This window comes from Mytilus galloprovincialis, chromosome 13, assembly GCF_965363235.1.
Source record: "Mytilus galloprovincialis chromosome 13, xbMytGall1.hap1.1, whole genome shotgun sequence".
In the NCBI taxonomy this organism is placed as follows: Eukaryota; Metazoa; Mollusca; class Bivalvia; order Mytilida; family Mytilidae; genus Mytilus; species Mytilus galloprovincialis.
This window is the reverse complement of record NC_134850.1, coordinates 71,349,532-71,369,796: the sequence shown is the minus strand read 5'-3', so window position 1 is coordinate 71,369,796 and position 20,265 is coordinate 71,349,532. Positions and strand designations below refer to the sequence as shown.

General features: G+C 32.3%; 1 long non-coding RNA gene across 2 annotated transcripts; it reads right to left on the bottom strand.

Moving 5' to 3' along the window:
• Nucleotides 1–3,532: 3,532 nt before the first annotated feature.
• Nucleotides 3,533–15,865, bottom strand: LOC143056738 (uncharacterized). 2 transcript variants are annotated; one of them, XR_012972484.1, is made up of 6 exons: nt 15,736–15,865; nt 10,613–10,671; nt 9,576–9,732; nt 8,670–8,821; nt 5,079–5,196; nt 3,533–3,784 (listed from the first exon to the last, which is right to left on the bottom strand). It is a non-coding gene; the product is annotated as an uncharacterized LOC143056738 (long non-coding RNA). The 2 variants fall into 2 exon arrangements; XR_012972483.1 differs by lacking the exon at nt 15,736–15,865 and having other exon boundaries at nt 10,613–10,751.
• Between the last annotated feature and the right edge of the window lie 4,400 nt (nt 15,866–20,265).

The window sequence follows — 20,265 nt, the reverse complement described above, 5'->3', positions numbered from 1 at the left end:
CCATGAATTTCCACATTATAATATTTCATCTTGACAAATATTGTCTTTGAATTCTATTGAAAAGGAAAACAACCTATAAATAGTGGATCTAATTGATGTCACATAAACAAGATATATTTTAACAAAAGAACACGTCAATTCGTTTCGACCTATCTTGCTGAATGATAATAACTCCGTGAAGCGTGGAAAAACGGCCCTGTCGTGGTCTATGGGCAGACAACTATAACAAAGTAGTTGTAATCAAATGAATGAACGAAACACATGTATTAAAAATAGTAAAACAATAAAAGCAACTCAAAAGAAATTGTTAACTGGTCAACGAAAAATGATAAACTGTATGTAAAATATCATTCATTTTTGAGAACATATTAAGTTAACTAAGTATAAAGCTATTCGGTAATTAAAACGATGCCCATAATACAGAGAAACAGACAATAACTACAACCAACATCTCATGTCAGTATATCTAATTTTTTATCAGGATTAGGAATTAAGAGTATTGGCTAGAGAATAATAAGAAATGAAGAACAATTTGATTAAACAAATAAATAAAGATCATTGGGGGGGGGGGGGGGGTATTTACTCAATATTTCATAGGGAGTAACAATAGAGGAAAACTCACGGTCACAGTACCCGAGATTTTTCCCGGTTAGATGGTGTTGGGTTTCCTATGTATTTTTTTTTTATTTCATAATAAGAAATGAAGAACAATTTGATTAAACAAATAAATAAAGATCATTTGGGGGGGGGGGGGGTTTTCTATAAAAGAATCAAGAATTTATTTACTCAATATTTCATAGGGAGTAACAATAGAGGAAAACTCACGGTCACAGTACCCGAGATTTTTCCCGGTTTGATGGTGTTGGGTTTCCTATGTATTTTTTTTCGGTCTTTTGGTCCTTTTTCTTATTTAGCCATGTCTTCGTTTATCTATGACTTATGAATTGGAATTTCCTTTTGGTAGCTTCTGAATCTTTTTAATAAAGATATATAATTAGAATCGTAGCACTGCGGATCATAAATAGATCATTTTTTAACGTTATCTGCATTCACGCATATCCAATGAGGAACATTTAAGGAAGACGGGTAGTCTAATGCCTCCGTTATAAACAAATGTCTTGATTACACCCACCTTACTTGACAGTAAACTTGTGGGACCAGTAAATCGTATTGTCTATAATTTTACAAATTATGTTCTATTCAAATAGGGAAATTTTTACTGAATGTATATTCTAAAATGATGATGTTGCATGAGCATAAACTATTAGCTTAAGCTTGTTACCGGGATTGATATTTTTATATCAATTTACAATGTTCAAAAAACGGTAAACTACAGTCGCCTTATTATTGCTCTCCAGTAAAAATGTCATCTACCTTCTTATTGCCACAAAGCGTTTAATTAGCTTTTGATTTATAGATATATTCTGTGGTTTGTTTTGCATTTGTTTCTCCTTTTTATTCATTATGGTTATTTTGTATAAGAAGCAGAAAACAATAAAATCATCAAAATACTGAACTCTAAGGAAAAGATAAATGGAAAGCTCCTAATCAAATGGCAGAATCAAATGATAAAACTCATCAAACGAATGGACACAACTGTCATATTTCTGACTTAGTACAGGCGTTTTCAATTGTAGAAAATTGTGAATTGAATCTGGTTTTATAGTACTAAAACTCTCACTTGTATGACAGTCGCATCAAATTCCATAAAATTTACAACGATACGGCTGTAAACAGAAAACTCCTACCCTGTCGACACATCCAGATTCGTTCCATTTAGAGTTAACTTGAATCTATCAGCTTTAGCTTGTTACCATGGTTCCTATTCTTTTATTTTACCAATTTACGATATTTGAAGTACAGTAAACTACTGTCGCCTTAATTGCTAAAAAGAAAACAATTGTTAAGTCAGCAACTTTTTTATGACCCAAACCCTTTTATTCGCTTGTGATTCGTAGCTACATTTCTTGATTGTTTATAAAATTTGTCTTTCGTTGGCCATTTAATTTCGTTTTATACCTGTACCTGTAAAAATTGTTTCTAACGAATAATAATGAATGCACAGTAAATAAAAATCCAAATGACAGTCTCAGGTGTTTTTATATTACATAAAAACTATCAATCATCGTCAACCATGACCTTAATAGGTCATAATCACTGCTTTGTTGACAAATTAAAATCTCGAATATCATATCAACTTCTTTATTCTTGACATTCATAAATCATCCTCATTGATTAAGTTTTTTGAACACTTATCAAGAAAACAATGTGAAATAGAATTGAATATAAATACATTTTACTTGGTGTTATGTTTTAGAAAAATAAAGTTAATTTCAAATAGCAAATTAATCATATGGGATTAATTAGAGTTGTCTCTCTTTGAATAGTTAACGACAAAAATGAGTTTTCCTTCATTAAAAGTGTATGATCATTAAAAAAGGCAACCGTAGTATACCGCTGTTCGAAATTCATAAATCGATTGAGAAAAAAAAACAAATCCGGGTTATATAACTGAGGGAAACGCATCAAATATATGAGGTGAAGTACGACACAACAGAAACACAACATAAAAATGTAACACACACTGAAACGAATTATAATATAACAATACTAGTTTGCAATAACATGGCAGGTGAAAGTAAAAGTTCTATCTGATTCTATCTATTTTTTAACGGAACCAATTTTGAATAGCACTAACATTCAACAAAATTAAACCAAACTAAACAAAATTGTACATTAGCCTATATGAAGACATCATTCTCTTGTAATGCCCCTTATTTAACAAAAAATCATTTAATAGAATTTGAATTTTGTATATAGAAAACCATCTTATGAAATATGAAGGTGCCTATGCCATAACTATAGTAAAATATAGTTCAGTACTTTATATGTGCTTACATCTACGTCATTTAATCTTAGGTGGATCGTCTGAAAGGCATTCCTAGCATATTTCCATATGTTACAATGCTTTTCTTTAATATGAAAATTCAAAATGAAGCGTTTGCACCTTTTATTTTATCTGGAAAGTAAACAATGATTTTTTTTGTATGAATAGAATATTTAGGTGACAGTACATTTTGAAAATCTCATTACACACACTGCAAACAATGTTTTAGCTCAAATTATATCAGAATAGTGTGTGTCTTTTCCTTAGCCAGCTTCTATTGCGTGTGTTTAATCAATTACAAACGTCGTAGAATAGTGAATCCTATAAAACATATATTTTCGTTTTCATGGTTAGCTTTTTTGAACTGTGAACTGGAATAAATGTCTTCTCCATCAAATCATGTAGACTTATTCATAAACATCTTTATCGAAACCTTACATACGGTAATATTGGATTTAAAACACTTATCTGTAACAAAATTCACAAGAGAGTTCAAACATTTACTTTTTTAATGTGTTTTGTCATTTGATTTTGCCATGTGATTATGGACTTTCCGATTAGATTTTCCTCTGAGTTCAGTATTTTTGTGATTTTACTTTTTATACACAAACGTAGGATAACCAAATACATGCTGCTATCAAATGAAAATAAAAACTGCATTGCCCTTTATTATTTCATATACAAACATTTATCAATGTCTGCAAATTGGTGGAAAACAAACAAAGAACCAACGTTAACAAATAACATGTCACTTGAAAAGCTTTAGACTTTGATTTAGATTCTGAACAGAAAGCGTCTATATATTCTTCTGTTACGTCTTCCCAGTATTGGCTTGCTAATGATGTACATGTTCCTTGGACAGCTACTAACATACAGTCATGCCATACCGTCACTATCCTGAAACGAAATAAAAGCATGCAGTTCTGACATTACGATACTATCCTGAAACAAATTATTAACATGCACTTCTGATATATCTCGCCTATCCTTAAACGATACTATCCTGATACGAAATAAAAAATATGCAGTTCTGCCATATTGTCACTTTCCTGAAACCAAATTAACATGCAATACTTTTATGACGTTGCCTTTTAAAAAAAATCAATATTTTTACCAAAAGATTCAAGAAAAAAGAAAAGGAAAAAGTGCTAAGCAGTTTCTTTTTGTAATAAATAAATCTGTAACAGCATCAACAAGAAGTGTCTTTCCTAGAAAGATGAACATGTACATGTCATTGTTTTTAAAACTATTCCCAAGGGAAAAAAATTCGAAATAATGTTATGTATCTACATTCCTTTAAAATTCATACCATGTAGCTATTGTCATGAGAAAAAACATTATCAATGATACCTGGCTTATAATTAAGTACGCCTATATAACACTTATCACCTTTTGGTCAATAAACTCATCATAGATACCAGGACTAAATTTTGTATATACGCCAGACGCGCGTTTCGTCTACAAAAGACTCATCAGTGACGCTCGAATCGAGAAACGTTAAAAAAAGCCAAATAAAGTACGAAGTTGAAGAGCATTGAGGACCAAAATTCCTAAAAGTTTTGCCAAATCTAGCTAAGATAATCTATGCCTGAGGTTCTTCAACTATTTCGGAAGTCATTATTCATATATCATCGCTTTTCAAATGTTCGGCTTTGAGCGTTTCTGGTGCGGGTAAATTCAGATTCCAGAAATGCGCTTCGGACGTGTTGTTTTCAGTTGCTATCAATGGCTTGTATATAAAAACAGTTGGAAATGATTGAAGAGACCAAACATTCCAAAAAATGTGGACAACTATTGGCTATGATAAGAATGGGGATTGAAATACCTTGGTGTTTTAAATGCTTAAACGTCTAATAAATATATACATATACAGAGAATAGTCGTATTGATGATATGTTATGTCTGCACAGTAGAACAGAAATACAAGGCGGTTGATACCCTCGGGAACGAAACGTGGTTTTGGAGTTTTTTAAAATTATGTATGCGAAATAAACTGCGCAGTCAGGACAAGGTTAGTATCCCTATTTTAATGGAGAATACTATAACTGCGCCATTAAATTACGTTGATTTGATTTATAAAATTTCAGGTAATAAAATACTGCCTAGGCATTAGCTTATTGCCTAGGATTTAAACTTAATGTCTAATTTCACTTATTGCGGCTCACATATATATTCAAACTATATTACTTACGTGCAAAGTGACAATGACTGGTTCGTTTGTACGTTTGTCGACATTTCTGTTGTACAACTTGATATAGCTGATTTAAGTGTGGCATTCGATAATAAACAATCAACGGCATCTACCATGCCTACAAAAAGGTAAAATCACAAAAAACTGAGCTCCGATGAAATGTTAAAATGGAAAGTACTTGAATTTGCTTTTTTGTTCTTCTTTGTTAAATATTTCTTTGTTTGTGTTTTGACTGAGATTGTGACATGGTGATGACAATTTTACCTACTATGTCTGTTTTGTTCACGCATCGTTGTCAAGATAATGGAATGTGATGCAACTGTCATACAAGTGAGAGGTTTGGCGCTATGAAACCACGTTCAATCCACCATTTTCTATTTAAAGAAATGTCTGTACCAAGTCAGGAATATGACAGTTGTTGTCCGTCAGCTTGATGTGTTTTATCTTTTGATTTTGCAATTTGATTAGGACTTTCCGTTTTGAATTTTCCTCGGAGTTCAATATTTTTGTGATTTTACTTTTTTCCCTAATGAAATGACAAAAGGAAAAGATCAAACACTTCAAAAGAACGGACAATAACTGTCATATTTCTGAATTCGAATATTTTCTTATGTGGAAATTATTATTAACAATTGATATCAACTTCTATATTCATTGTATGTAACTGTAAGTTTATTTGGTAGCTTTCAAATATAATTTTAAGAGGCAGTCAAGAACCTTCATCCCTAGTTGGGGTTAATAGCTGACACAAGAACAAGTTTATTGTGTATTTATAATTTTGCAAGGTTTATAAATAAAGGCAACTGGAGTATACCGCTGTTTAAAAGTCATAAATCGATTGAGAGAAAACAATTTCGGGTTAAAAATTAAAACCGAGGGTAACACATCAACTATAAGATGAAAACAACGAAACAACAGAAACAATGAAGTGCAACAAAAACAAACGACAATGCAACACACAGAAACGGAATATAAGATAACAACCGCCATTTTCCTGACTTGGTACGGAACAGTGGTGGGTTAAACCTAGTTATGTGGCTAGCCAACACCCGCGCTTTTATGGCAATGTTAATATAACACTAAATTGACAACATTACATGACAGGATTACAGTACAAATAAATACAACAGTTTTTATAACAGTTTAGTTTCGAACTTTTTTTAGTAGAAATGCATAACAGCTCACCGATTATGCATGTTTTGGGACTATTTATATTGAAGGCTGCTGAAGCGCCCAAAATTCACGTTGAACTAAATTCATATTTTGTTGAATGATACCTTATTCACTAAACTCTACGTTATGGGTGAATTGCTGACACGAGCAGTTGTCTTTGAACGATGAAGTAACTTATAACTTATTCATAAATACTGAATTTGCACACTGATCATCAATAAATCACGTGATTAACAGATATGCTATTGATTGAAAAAGCTAATTGTTAACGTTGACATTTATAAACACTGAGATTAATTAAAAAAAATCCTTTCTAAATTGTGAACATTGTAATTTCTTATTTTTCTGATTATTAATGAATGCTGCATCTGCTTACCATGCAATGTATTAAGGGATTATTAATGAACACTGTGATTCCTGACTTCACAAAACCAGGTTGAACCCAACATTTTTTTTTCTTAAAATTTAGGAAAATGGCTTTGTACTTGGCTTTCGAACTTTTTTCATCTCAGCGTCACTTGTTAGACTTGTATGGACGAAATGCGCGTCTGGCGTATTGAATTTTAAACCTTTTGCCTTTTGTTAGCTATTATTCGTGTGTTTCTCTGTCTTATGTGTTCTCCCATTTATGTGTATTGTAGTCCTGCCATGTATGTTGTCATTTTAATGTAACATTTAACATTGCCATAAAAGCGGGAGGTTTGGCATGCCACAAAACCAGGTTCAACCCACCATTTTTTTCTTAACATTTCCTTTACCAAGTCAGGAAAATTGTCATTGTTATATTATAGTCCGTTTCTGTGTGTGTTACATTTTAATGTTGTGTTTCTGTTGCGTCGTTGTTCTCTTATATTTGATACGTTTCCCTCAGTTTTAGTTTGTAACCCAGATTTGTTTTTTTTTCTCAATCGATTTATGAGTTTCGAACAGCGGTATACTACTGTTGCCTTTATTTGGCATTTTTAATGTCACTTCAATTTCAACAACATGAGAATGCTTGAAATCCTATGAAATGCAAACACTCACTTGTTATTTAATGAGAAGTAACTTAGTAAACTTGAAATACAGGATAATGCAAAAACTATAAGGTCTGCTTCATATCTTGATATTCCCTCGATATTACTACAGATGGGGGACCATGTTATGATCTATAACAAACATGATGATTTCAACTTTCTAATAGTCAATTTTCCCTTTGTCAGCATTAACCCACCGTCTGCAACTTATATGTGTCTTGTACATATCTCCATTATAACGTTACGCTCGTGCATGATACGAACTTCATTAAGATGGGCAAACAACTACAACCGATTTATGAAAAAGAACATATGAAATCAACTCTACATATGTTTTAAGTTAACATTCACAAATTAGTTGACAGAAACGAAGTGTATGTGTCTCAACTTACTATGAACATGTTTTCGCGGTCTTAGATCTTCTGATATTAATATAAGAACAGCCGAATACAATTTAGTTTTACAGTTTGAATGCGCACGCATGTTTAGTCTGCAGAAGACTATTAACCTGGCGACGCAACCAATTTTGCCCCATTTGGGTGTCGTGTGTTTCCATAATTCTGCACTTGTTGACTTTGTCATTAAGTTGTGGACAGTGGGTTTCTTGCCTTTTATTTATTTGTGTGTCATAATTTAACGTCCTTGCTTTCAAATTACTTCGATTGGAGATTAGCAACCTTGACATTGCTTTATAAACACAGTGATAAGGACATAACTTTGATTATCACTAACATATGTCGATGATGTAACAAGGAACCTAACTCTTATTTGCCATTGATTTAGGAACAATACATTTATGGTGGTTTGCATAAAAGGTGGTTTACTATTGCAAGTTGTGACTTGGATGTAGGTAATCTTATTGGCACTCAAACGACATCTTCTTATATCTATTTAAAAACCCGATAAATCTAATTGAAAACTGTTTACGCCATAAAACCAGGTTCAATCCACCATTTTTCTGAAAACGTCCTATACCCGGTCAGGAATATTGCAGTTGTTATCAAATAGTCCGTTCTATGTAAGTTCAGTTGAAGTTTGTTCTTGTTGCACTTCAGTGTACCTGTTGTTCCGTTGTTTTCGTTTGATAGCTTATGTGTTCTAGTTTGCAACCCGAATTTGTTTTTCTCAATCGATTAACGTCTTTTGAACAGCGGTTAACTACTTTTGCTTTTATTTAATATACTGTGAATTCCTTTATATTCGTGGTTACCAATTTTCGTGGATTGAGGAAAACTTGCATGTTCGTGGATATTTGGTTTCGTGGTTTTGCAAAAATCTGCATATTACCTTATAGAAAATGTGTATTGCGTTTAATAATTACTTTTGTGTTCATCTGTATCCACGAAATCCACGAACATTAGTATCCAACGAATAATAATCAATCCACAGTTGTTAATATTACCATTAATTTGTGAACACTGCGACTTCCCAAGCGCATCCCTGTTTTCCTGAGAGACAGACAAGTCGGCCTCAAATTCACCAATGAGATACTGACATGAAGTTATAAGTAAATCGTGGTCATTAACTTGACAGCTTCGGTAATAAATCAAGTTGCTACAATTTAAAATTAATCATGACTTGATCATTGCCGAACAATATCATCAATAAAAGTTATACAAATGCCGATGCGGTATACATGGGTAATAGGTTAGTAGAAAAAGTTATACAAATGCGATTCGGTATACATTGGTAATAATTTGGTAGAAAAAAAAGTGACCATGTGAAGGGGAGCACTGTTATCATTAATAAAAATAATGCGAGGTTTTGTTTTACTTTGCATGTATTGTAACAAGTGTTACATGTGTAAATACATTTTAGTCTTAAAAAGACATTTTGATCGCAAGCTTGTACTTTACAGCAGCTTTTCAGACAATACAGTTCTTTGTTGTTTTGTACAGGTATTATAAGAAAACAGCCCGATGTCACCAACTGGTCTTCATCACAGCGAAAAAAAATCTCGCACCAGGAGGTGGGCTGCAGCTGGTCCCTATACAAACATTTTATACATTGCAGTTCGATGGGAACCAATCAAGGCTCCGTGTTAAAGACCTCACTTTGACCTATAATAGTTAATTTTTACAAATTGTGACTTGGATGGAAAGATGTCTCATTGGCACTCATACCATATCTTCTTATATCTAGTTTAATGAAAATGAACGTCAAACTAAACTCCGAAACATACAAATGAAATAAGATTTTTGTTTTAAATGAAGACTTATAAAGGCCATAGACTCCTGACATGGGACAGGCACAAAAATACTTCGTGGTAAAATATGTTTTGTGAGACCTCAACCCTTAGTTCACTTACTTGCACAACGTTTGGAGGAACAATGTGTATGTATTTCGATTGAAATTTTCATAGTCGGGTACAAATGGTAATGAAGTCGCAGCACCATAACTTTCAATACAGTCTACCACTTTCCTACAGTCTTGTCCAGCCGTTGTATTGGTTATCATAAAGACAACTGAAATTCAAATCAATGTAAATTTTCTTCGATAAATCAAGTTACAATATTGTCAGTTATAAATAGGCGGTATATTTGACAAAATGAGCAACACGACGGATGCCACACGTGGAGCAGGATCTGCTTACCCTTTCGGAGTACCTGAGATCACCCCTAGATTTAGGTAGGTTTCGTGTTGCTTATTCTTTATGTTGTGTCATGTGTACTATTGTTTGTGTGTTTGTCTTTTTAATTTGTAGCCATGGCGTTGTCAGTTTATTTTCGACTTATGAGTTTGACTGTCCCTCTGGTATATTTAGTCCCTCTTTTACACTCGTCTAACGTTATAAATGTTATGTACTTTCTTAAATCAGTTAATTACTTTAATTTCGTGTGGTTTGCTCGGTCTTAGTTTTTAAATTGTTCATTGAAACTATGATGTACATCAAACTGTCTTCCGTTCCTCTGATTTTGCTTTTGCGACGGCACTACAATGGGCGGCCAATAATTGACTACACCGTAAAGAAACGATAACATTTATTTAGAGAAAGTATTAGTTTTACATCGGAAAACTGTGTCTTAGTGATTGTTTTGTCTTTTTGTTAGTGTCTGTCATATCTGTTTTATGTTATTGTTCCATCATAAATCATACCATTTGTTTTCCTGCTTTAATTGCCGCTATGCCGTTATTTCCCGGTCAAGGCTTAATCCATGCTCATTTGGTCTCTGATTGATAGTTGTCTTATTGGCAAACACATCTCTCAAACAAGTTTTCCTTATTTTTATAGGATCTTTTTGATAAAAGAAGAAAATTCAAACGACACAACCATACCATTTGACAATTTATGTGTGCTTATATATGAATAGAATTGAAAATAAAAGATTGTTTTCACATACTTACCTATAATGATAGTTATTCGACTCCTTTTATCCATTAGTATATAATTTATGTTTTAAAGTCTGAAACAGTAAATATGCTCAATTAACATGTGTTTTGATTGCTTTTTTTCTCTTTGTATAATCCGGTTTAAAATACTTGTTTGTCAACATAAAAGACCCATCTTTCGTGATCAAACAATTTCTGATATATATGTTTGTATTTTAATACACCTGTTTTTTTAAATAGAAGATTATACCGAAGTTATTTGAAGGAAGTAGCATAAGACGGATTAACATTTTATCGAGAGAATGTTGATAAAGGTGTCTGTAGGTCACAATATTATAAATCAATTAAAATAGGAGTTTCAGACCAGAATGACATTTAACATCATGAATGCATATCATTTCAACTTTACTAAACCGTTATGAATGCACTGAATTCAGCCATAACTGACACATAAATTCAATGAAACATTATATACTCTTAAGTATAAACTTAATAGCTTTCAAAGAATCTTACGAATTAAGTAAGATGTTTGACAAGCTGAGGTCCGCTGATTTCTCATTTATATATTCAATACCCATTCACTTGTCTGGTAGTATTTTTTCACATATTTTATATATAAGTATTTTATCCCTTAGGTGAATTGGGTACAGATCTGTTTATTAATTAAAGATACATATAAATCTATGTTCACCATGGGTGTAATATCATATTGATGCAAAATGTGTATTGAATTACGTAACATGAAAAGCATTCTTTCATTAAATGAAAATTAAAAATTAATTGGTTTTCGTATATTTAAAAAATAATATATTAACTTTATTCCAAGATTTTGCAAGTACATGTATTAAATTTTTGTACAATAATAAAGTATTTACATATAATATTAAGTATATATGTCGTGTACATGTTACTATTTTGTACAAGTAATTACCTGTACAAAAACTTTGTTATAGTAATTACCTGTACGATGCCATCATACAAGTTATTACTTGTACAAATATAATTGTACGAGTAATTACCTGTACAATTTTTGTTGAGAAAAAGATAATAACTTGTACAACACGCTATCTTTGAGTTATATATGTTTCTTCCGTACGCTTCCTTCTGCTTTTTAAGGAAATAACCTCAGCTTAGATGACACCTTGAGCAAATTGGACTTAGTAACTAATTGCCACTTTAAAGGGGCACTAGCTATGAGACATTAAAAATCTAATATATTCATTAAATTATGAAAGTGAAATAGTGAAATAATTGTTCGCTTTTAGCAGCCAGTATGGTTCAATTTTGTCAAAATAACCGAAGTATTAATGATAATAAATTACTCACTTGCAAGAAAATAATTCGACCTCATTGAATCTGTATTCATGTGAACTTCAATTTAACCTATTTGATAGAGATGGACAACACGCGAATTGTATGTGCAAAGTTATTTAAAGGACAAGAATGTCGACATTGAAAGGGAAACAAAGGTATATCATTTGATTGACTGGTTCGATCTACAAAAAATCATTCTTAAATAGGTAAAACGAATATAAACAAATACTTTTAATCTATAATATGAAATTAAACAGACCTAGAAATATCCTATAGCACGAGTTTGCTTAATCATTTATATCTATGATTATGTTAACATCGCTTATATCTTAACTAAAATACACACGAAACAAAGCTACGTATTATTATGCCTTTGCCCTGATAATTGTTTATTTAAGACTTTTAATAACTTCGATAAATGTTTTACATTGTTATAAATCAAATACGAGAATTTTAGTCAAATCGGTGAACATGAATTTGACAACTTGTGCCCCTTTAATACGGACTACTACCAATTATTTTGATTTATAACATTTACAATAGAAGGAAATATTCAATTGTTCTCTGACAGTTGGGTTTTAATTATTGTTATTCTGATTAAGATTATACTTGGTGTTTTTTTATGGAATTGCACTACTCTACATGTATATCATTCAGACCAATGTCAGATGTTCTAATGTGTTCATGACTGTATGTCTGATTTTTCTCTTCAAACAGACACCTGATGTTTAGGGTTAAATTCAAGCTGTGGCTGCTCTTAGCAATTTTTTTCAAAATTTTCACACATCTGATTGAGAATCCTGATCATTTCTGTGCTGATATTGGCAAATTGTTAACTCCTTATAACTTTTGAGTATGCCTCCATGACCAACTCCAGAATGTGATGTTCTAATCAGTAGGTAAAGTTCATCAACTATACAAATAATTTCGTCTCCTTTGCAAATGATTTTTTTTTAAATTCTGCTACATTCAAAACGTCTCAAGAATTATTTTTAAGTGCTGTTTTTGGAACTTAATTTTGCTTCCTTAACATTCCATATAGTCTATCTGTATCCTTCACGTGTAAATACTGAATTGTATTATTACAAGATTTTGTTGTCATTTTTTTTCAATTTATTTATTTCATCATGAAATTTCTTTTCTACGATGTTTTCCATCTTTACACTTTAGTTATGCCTATTAAACTGAACATATTTGCTAACACATTTATTATATAAAAAGTACTCAAATGTTTCAAGTTTATTCTTTTGCATTTAGTAATAAATTATTTGTTAAAAGGAAAAAATTTGTGAACAGCAAATTTTTTGTACAAGTAATAACCTGTACAAAATAATAAAATGTACACGACATATATAAAGAATAATGAGAAAAATTAAAAACTAAAATATAGAACAAATAAAATTTATTATTTTCATAATTATCTATATGTGATTGCTACAAACATCACATTATGAATTCATTCTTCGGTGTTAGTGTTGAAACATCAGTAAACATTTAGTTCATATTTCTCAATAATATATCACAGTTTTCAGAATAATTTACCTTGATAGCTTTGTTTAAAAAATAAACGATGCGGGGCTCAAATTTGCCTTCAGCTAATAAGTTCGAAATATACACAGCATCAGCGTATTTTTACAAAACAAAACAATGTTCGGACTTTGAAGCCTATTATGATGTCTTTTATGAAGAAATTAAACTACTTTTATAGTAATACGGCTTTTTTTTTAAAAGTCAAATTTTGATGTGTTAAGATAAACTAAAACTTCAACTTTGTACTCTATTTGGTCTTTTAAACATTTTTAGATTCCAGCGTCACTGGTGAGTCTTTTTTAGACGAAACGCGCGTCTGGTGTAAATATAAAATTTTGACTTTACTAAGTGTCCCTAAACTTTGAACAGTAGTGTCCCTGAAAAGACCACTGTGCAACCAGAAATGTGAATACGTAGAAACTTCGGGTGTTTGTACGCGCGTTCTTCAAGTCAAACGTTCTTGTATAATTTGTTACAACAATGTCATGGTATATATGGCGAGTTTATTTGCAACCACTGGGTCGATGCCACTGCTGGTGGAGATTTATTTCCCCGAGGGAATTACCAGCCCTGTAGTCAGCACTTCTTGGTTGATTTGAGTTATCATTGATATCTTCATAATTATAAATTGACTGTTAACAAAACTTGAAAAACTAAGGCTTTTCTACCTCAGGAATAGATTACCTAAGCTGTATTTGGCAAAACATTTAGGAATTTTTGGTCTTCAACTTTTTATTCTATTTGGTCTTTTAAACATTTTTTTTATTCGAGCGTCACTGATGAGTCTTGTTTAGACGAAACGCGCGTCTGGCGTAAATATAACATTTTGATACCTATGATGAGTTTATTCGAGACAGGTTATCTGTTGGATAAAGTCTGTCGTAAATTTGTCCCGATTTAGACGTATATGATTTGACTGCATGATTAGTATAACTGTCATCATTAACGCAGAAAAGAAACCCAGCTGATATGCAAGTTATACCTACCTCTTGCTGATTCACGATATTTAAGCTGCGTCGGATAGAAATCGACTTTATGGAAGTGCATGTATACATGTACATGTATTAAGACTTTAATCGATTTTAGAACAATCATTTACGACAAAAAAAGTTTTGTTCTGTTTTATATGATTCTAATGACAATACAATTCAATTTTTAGACTGTAGCAGACTTTTCAGAGAGATGTGTTCAATCTGAAATAGGTGAACAGAAATAATGATAGTCGATTTCTATTCGATGCAGCTCAATTATAAAACAAGGAGACGTGGTATGATTGTCAATGAGACAACTATCCACCAAAGTTTAAATAAAGTAGATGTAAGCAATTATAGACAAATTGACTCATCAAAGATACCAGGATTAAATTTTGTATTTACGTCAGACGCGCGTTTCGTCTTCAAAAGACTTATCAGTGACGCTCGAATCCAAAAAAGTTAAAAAGGCCAAATAAAGGCTTTTCTACCTCAAGCATAGATTACCTTAGCTGTATTTGGCAAAACTTTTAGGAATTTTGGTCCTCAATGCTCTTCAACTTCGTACTTTATTTGGCCTTTTTAACTTTTTTGGATTCGAGCGTCACTGATGAGTCTTTTGTAAACGAAACGCGCGTCTGGCGTAAATACAAAATTTAGTCCTGGTATCTATGTTTATTTTTTTTTTTTTTTATTAATCAATAAATTGTTTAACTTGTTTTAATGCGAAATATTTGAGTTGATACTAGTAGGGAAATTTACTGTTGTGGAGTAAAACCAAATATAAAAAAAAACATATAATAATATCGATAATTAGTAGTTTCGTCAGCAAATAAAAATGAATGATTAAAAATATCTCCTTTTTAATGAAATTGTACAAATTTTCAGTGCATCTGCATTGTCATAATATATAACATACCTTTCTTAAGACATTCTCCGCTGATAAATGAAATCATAAATACAAAATGTTCCAGCTCCTTCAGGCAAAGTTGACCTTAGATGGATGCTGCTATTTGAGGTGGTCAATTTTTGGTCAATTTGTCCGCACTATTCAAGTACTTATACATCATTACCTTCCAATAACTTGGTTTGGTCATTCATAATTAACATAGGATAAAAATTGGAACGTGATTCGGACATTCAAAATTTATTTAGTGTTATATTTCTTTTAGAAAGAATAAGTATATTTAGTTTGTTACCTTGTGGATATTTCATTACGCCCTAGATATTAGCAGTTATAAAAAATTGGAACGTGCTTCGGACATACAAAATTTATTTAGTGTTATATTTCTTTTTTAGAAGAAGAAGTTTATTTAGTGTTACCTTGTGGATATTTCATCACGCACTAGATTGTAGCAGTTATACAACGTATGTGCTGTCTTTGCTTTTCCTTATCTGTTTCTTTCTCCAGTGTTGTCTGTAGTTGCAAGAAATAATAATTTAAAAATATCCATAACATTAAGTAAACAATACATATCTACTGATCGATATTCCTTCAGCTTATTAAATCAGTGTACAATTAGTAAAAATACCTCAACCATCGATTTTGACAGATCACATCATTGAACTAATATAAGATTTCAGACACAAAATCCGCCCTTTCTTTTTAAAGTGAGTTTCAATATATCGTGGAAAATTAAATCTCCGTATGTAAACCTTAGACATCCGCTTTTACTAGTATATATAAATTAAGTTCATACTTCCCACCATAATTTATCAAAATTGTAATATTTTTTTACCAATTGTTATGCTCATTATTTGAATGACTAGAATACAATGTGAAAACCATGTACAGAATGTGAAAACCATGTACAGAATGTGCTAGCAATGACTAGAGGTAGAATACAATGTGAAAACCATGTACAGAATGTGAAAACCATGTACAGAATGTGCTAGCAATGACTAGAGGTAGAATACAATGTGAAAACCATGTACAGAATGTGAAAACCATGTACAGAATGTGCTAGCAATGACTAGAGGTAGAATACAATGTGAAAACCATGTACAGAATGTGAAAACCATGTACAGAATGTGAAAACCATGTACAGAATGTGCTAGCAATGACTAGAGGTAGAATACAATGTGAAAACCATGTACATAATGTGCTAGCAATGACTAGAGGTAGAATACAATGTGAAAACCATGTACAGAATGTGAAAACCATGTACAGAATGTGCTAGCTTAATGCAACTATAAACATCTGGTTAACTGCTGAAGTTTTTTTTTAACCAAAGCAGAAGGTTTTCACCCAAACATTTGTAAATAAAGACAACAGTAGTATTAACAGCTGTTCAAAAGTCATATTCTCGATTGAGAGAAAACAATGTCACAAACCAAAACCGAGGGGAATACATCAACTGTAAAACAATGAAACAACAAAAAACTGAACTGCAACAAACGCCAACATACAAAGAAACATACCATTTGATAACAGTTGCCATATTCCTGACTTGGTCGCGCGTCTGGCGTAATAAATTATAATCCTGGTACCTTTGATAACTATTTACACCACTGGGTCGATGCCACTGCTGGTGGACGTTTCGTCCCCGAGGGTATCACCAGCCCAGTAGTCAGCACTTCGGTGTTGACATGAATATCAATTATTTGATTATTTTTATAAATTTTCTGTTACAAAACCTTGAATTTTTTGAAAAAATAAGATTTTTTTATCCCAGGAATAGATTACCTTAGCCGTATTTTTAGGAACATTTAGGAATTTTGGGTCCTCATTGCTCTTCAACTTTGTACTTGTTTGGCTTTACAACTATTTAGATCTGAGCGTCACTGATGAGTCTTATGTAGACGAAACGCGCGTCTGGCGTAATAAATTATAATCCTGGTACCTTTGATAACTATTGGTACAGGACATTTTACTTGTTAAAGTAAACGTTGACCTTAATGACATGCAAATTGGAAATCCATGTCAAAAACAAAAATCTATGTTGACGTTGATATTCCCGGGCTTGTGTTTCCTATCATGATTTCCTTGATAGAGAATTGCTACTCACACGGAAGCTATCAAAGCAAGAGTTCCAAATGGTGAAGTTAAAATCATACTGTCGTAAATGTTATGGACGCCATCACGAATTAGTTGACCCTTATGGAATAACCGTTTCACAGATGATATCTTTTTGATAAAACTATTTTTTGGCACTGTCAACTATGAATGGGAGCACCTGATTTCACTCCCGGTATTTAGTGGAGTTCGTGTTGTTTCTTATTTCTTATTTATAATTGTTGATGTAAACATGGTAAATGTTCTTTGGTTTTATGAGGCTATGTTTACTCCTTGGTTTTGATTGTTATTGTCCATGTATAAAAGAGGGACGAAAAATACCAAAGGGACAGTTAAACTCAGAAATCTAAAACAAACTGACAACGCCATGGCTAAAAATGAAAAAGACAAACAAACAACAGCACACATGACACAACATAGAACACTCAAGAATAAACAACACGAACCCCACCAAAAAACTAGGGGTGATCTCAGGTGCTCCGGAAGGGTAAGTAGATCCTGCTCCACATGTGGCACCCATCGTGTTGCTTAAGTGATAACAAATCCGGTAAATAGTCTTAATTCGGTAGGTCACATTCATAATATGAATATAAATTATTGTCCTGGTGTTAGTTCTTAAGGTAGAAACGGGTAAGACTACCAAGATACTTCTAAAAAAAATAGTTGACAGTAAATTTAAACTCAGTGTAAAATATAACTGATATTACGAAACAAACTTATATTCAATCTCCAACACTAATCCTAATATTTACTGCGATACGCATGAAGAATCTATGGAAAACTATTTATATGTAAAACTTGGTAATCTAACTTTATAAAAGTATCATTTTCTACTTCAGTAAGATTTAATGACAGAAAAGTCACCCTGTATTATATGAACTGTTTGATGACGCAACTTGATCAGTTATACATTTTTAATCCTGTCATTTACATAAAATGCTTTTCTTTCACTACGACGAATTTAAATCGATTCATTCATCAATTTACAATGCTTTGTAGAAATTTGAAAGAATTTAAACGAAACAAAACGACTTTCTTTAACGTTACCGGTACGTATAAAAAAAATGAATAAAGATATCAGGCTTAAAATTATGTCCGCCAGACGCCCGTACCACATGTACTTGTGTATCTCAAAACTTAAGTATTTATATTGCAAAGGTATTTGAAGAATCCATACAATTCTAAAAGATAGCACAAGCTTGTATATGTTGAATGTATTTAACAATTATAAACGTGGTGGACTATTGTTACATAAAACTGGAAAGTTTAATTAACCAGTGCAAAAAATGGAAAATCACTAACTTCGTAAATATAAAAATAAGATTTGGTCTGATTGCCAATGAGACAACTCTCTTTATTTGACCGTGTTAGTTTCTTTTTGTCGTCTATTGTTTTCGCCCCCAAAATAAAAATAGGTAAAAGATATTCAAAGGAATGTCCAAACTCATAAGAATACACGACGACGAAAGACAGCATTTCAAGGAAACCATCGTTTCCCAAAAATACCTATTTTAATAATGGTGATGAACTTTTAACTTATGCTGAAAGAAGAATTTTCAAGAATGTAAATGAATTGATTATAAGGTCAAAGAGGTTTCTAATTGTGTCTCATTCCCTTTACATATTTAAGCAGATAAAATATATTTTAACTAACCTCGTTCACTACATCTTCAATGTGTATCAATTCAACATAGATATGTGAAAAACAATTTTAAATGAAAAATACCATGAATTTGATTTTTTTTATTAACGGAATAGAATGGCAGCGTAGAGATGAGCAAAAAAAAAAAAAAAAAAAAAAAAAAAAAAAAACACCCAATAATTCATTGATCGTGAAAGAATCAAATAAAATAGACAAGATAATCGTTTGGCTTTAAAATGAGAATATAGTTGACCGATTGCTTATGGTACTTGAAAAACAGACCAATACACAATGTCCGACTGGCATGTAAAATATACGGGTCTATCCCATCGAACAAGAGACAAAGGATACAACAGATACAGTTAAGTCGGCTTCATATCTTGACTTACATCTAGAAATTTACAATGAGGGTCGGTTGAAAACAAAACTTTACGACAAAAGAGATGATTTCAGCTTTCCAATTGTGAACTTTCCATTTCTAAGTAGCAACATTCCACCAGCACCTTCATACAGGGTATATATCATCCAATTGATAGGAAATGCATCATGATTTTCTTGATAGAGGGTTGCTACTTACAAGGAAGATATTAAACCAAAGTTCCAAATGGTGAAGCTGAAATCATCCCTTCGTAAATTTTATGAACGCCGTCACAAGTTGGCTGACCGTTATGGAATAACCATTTCACAAATGGTATCGGATATGTTCCTTATGTCGTATCTACAATCCCCTTCCCCTTCATAAATGTGACCTACTGAATTAGACTATTTACCGAGTTTGTATTACATGAGCAACACGACAGGTGCCATATGTGGAGCAGGATCTGCTTACCCTTCCAGAGCACCTATGATCACCGTTAGTTTTGGTGGGGTTCGTGTTGCTCACTCTTTAGTTTTGTTGTGTCATGTGTACTATTGTTTCTGTCTGTCGTTTTCATTTTTAGCCATGGCGTTGTCAGTTTATTTTCGATTTATGAGTTTGACTGTCCCTTTGGTATCTTTCGTCCCTCTTTTATAACCATTTCATACCTCACATAGAGTTGACATACTGCTTAAAGTATTTGAGAAACGGACCTTATTGCACAACTTTTACCTTGATCACCAATCCAGGAAATGAGGTAGAGATCAGGTGAAACATGTGTGACAGATATGTAGACCTTACAATGAACCAATATACCAAGTATAGCCATTCTTTTCC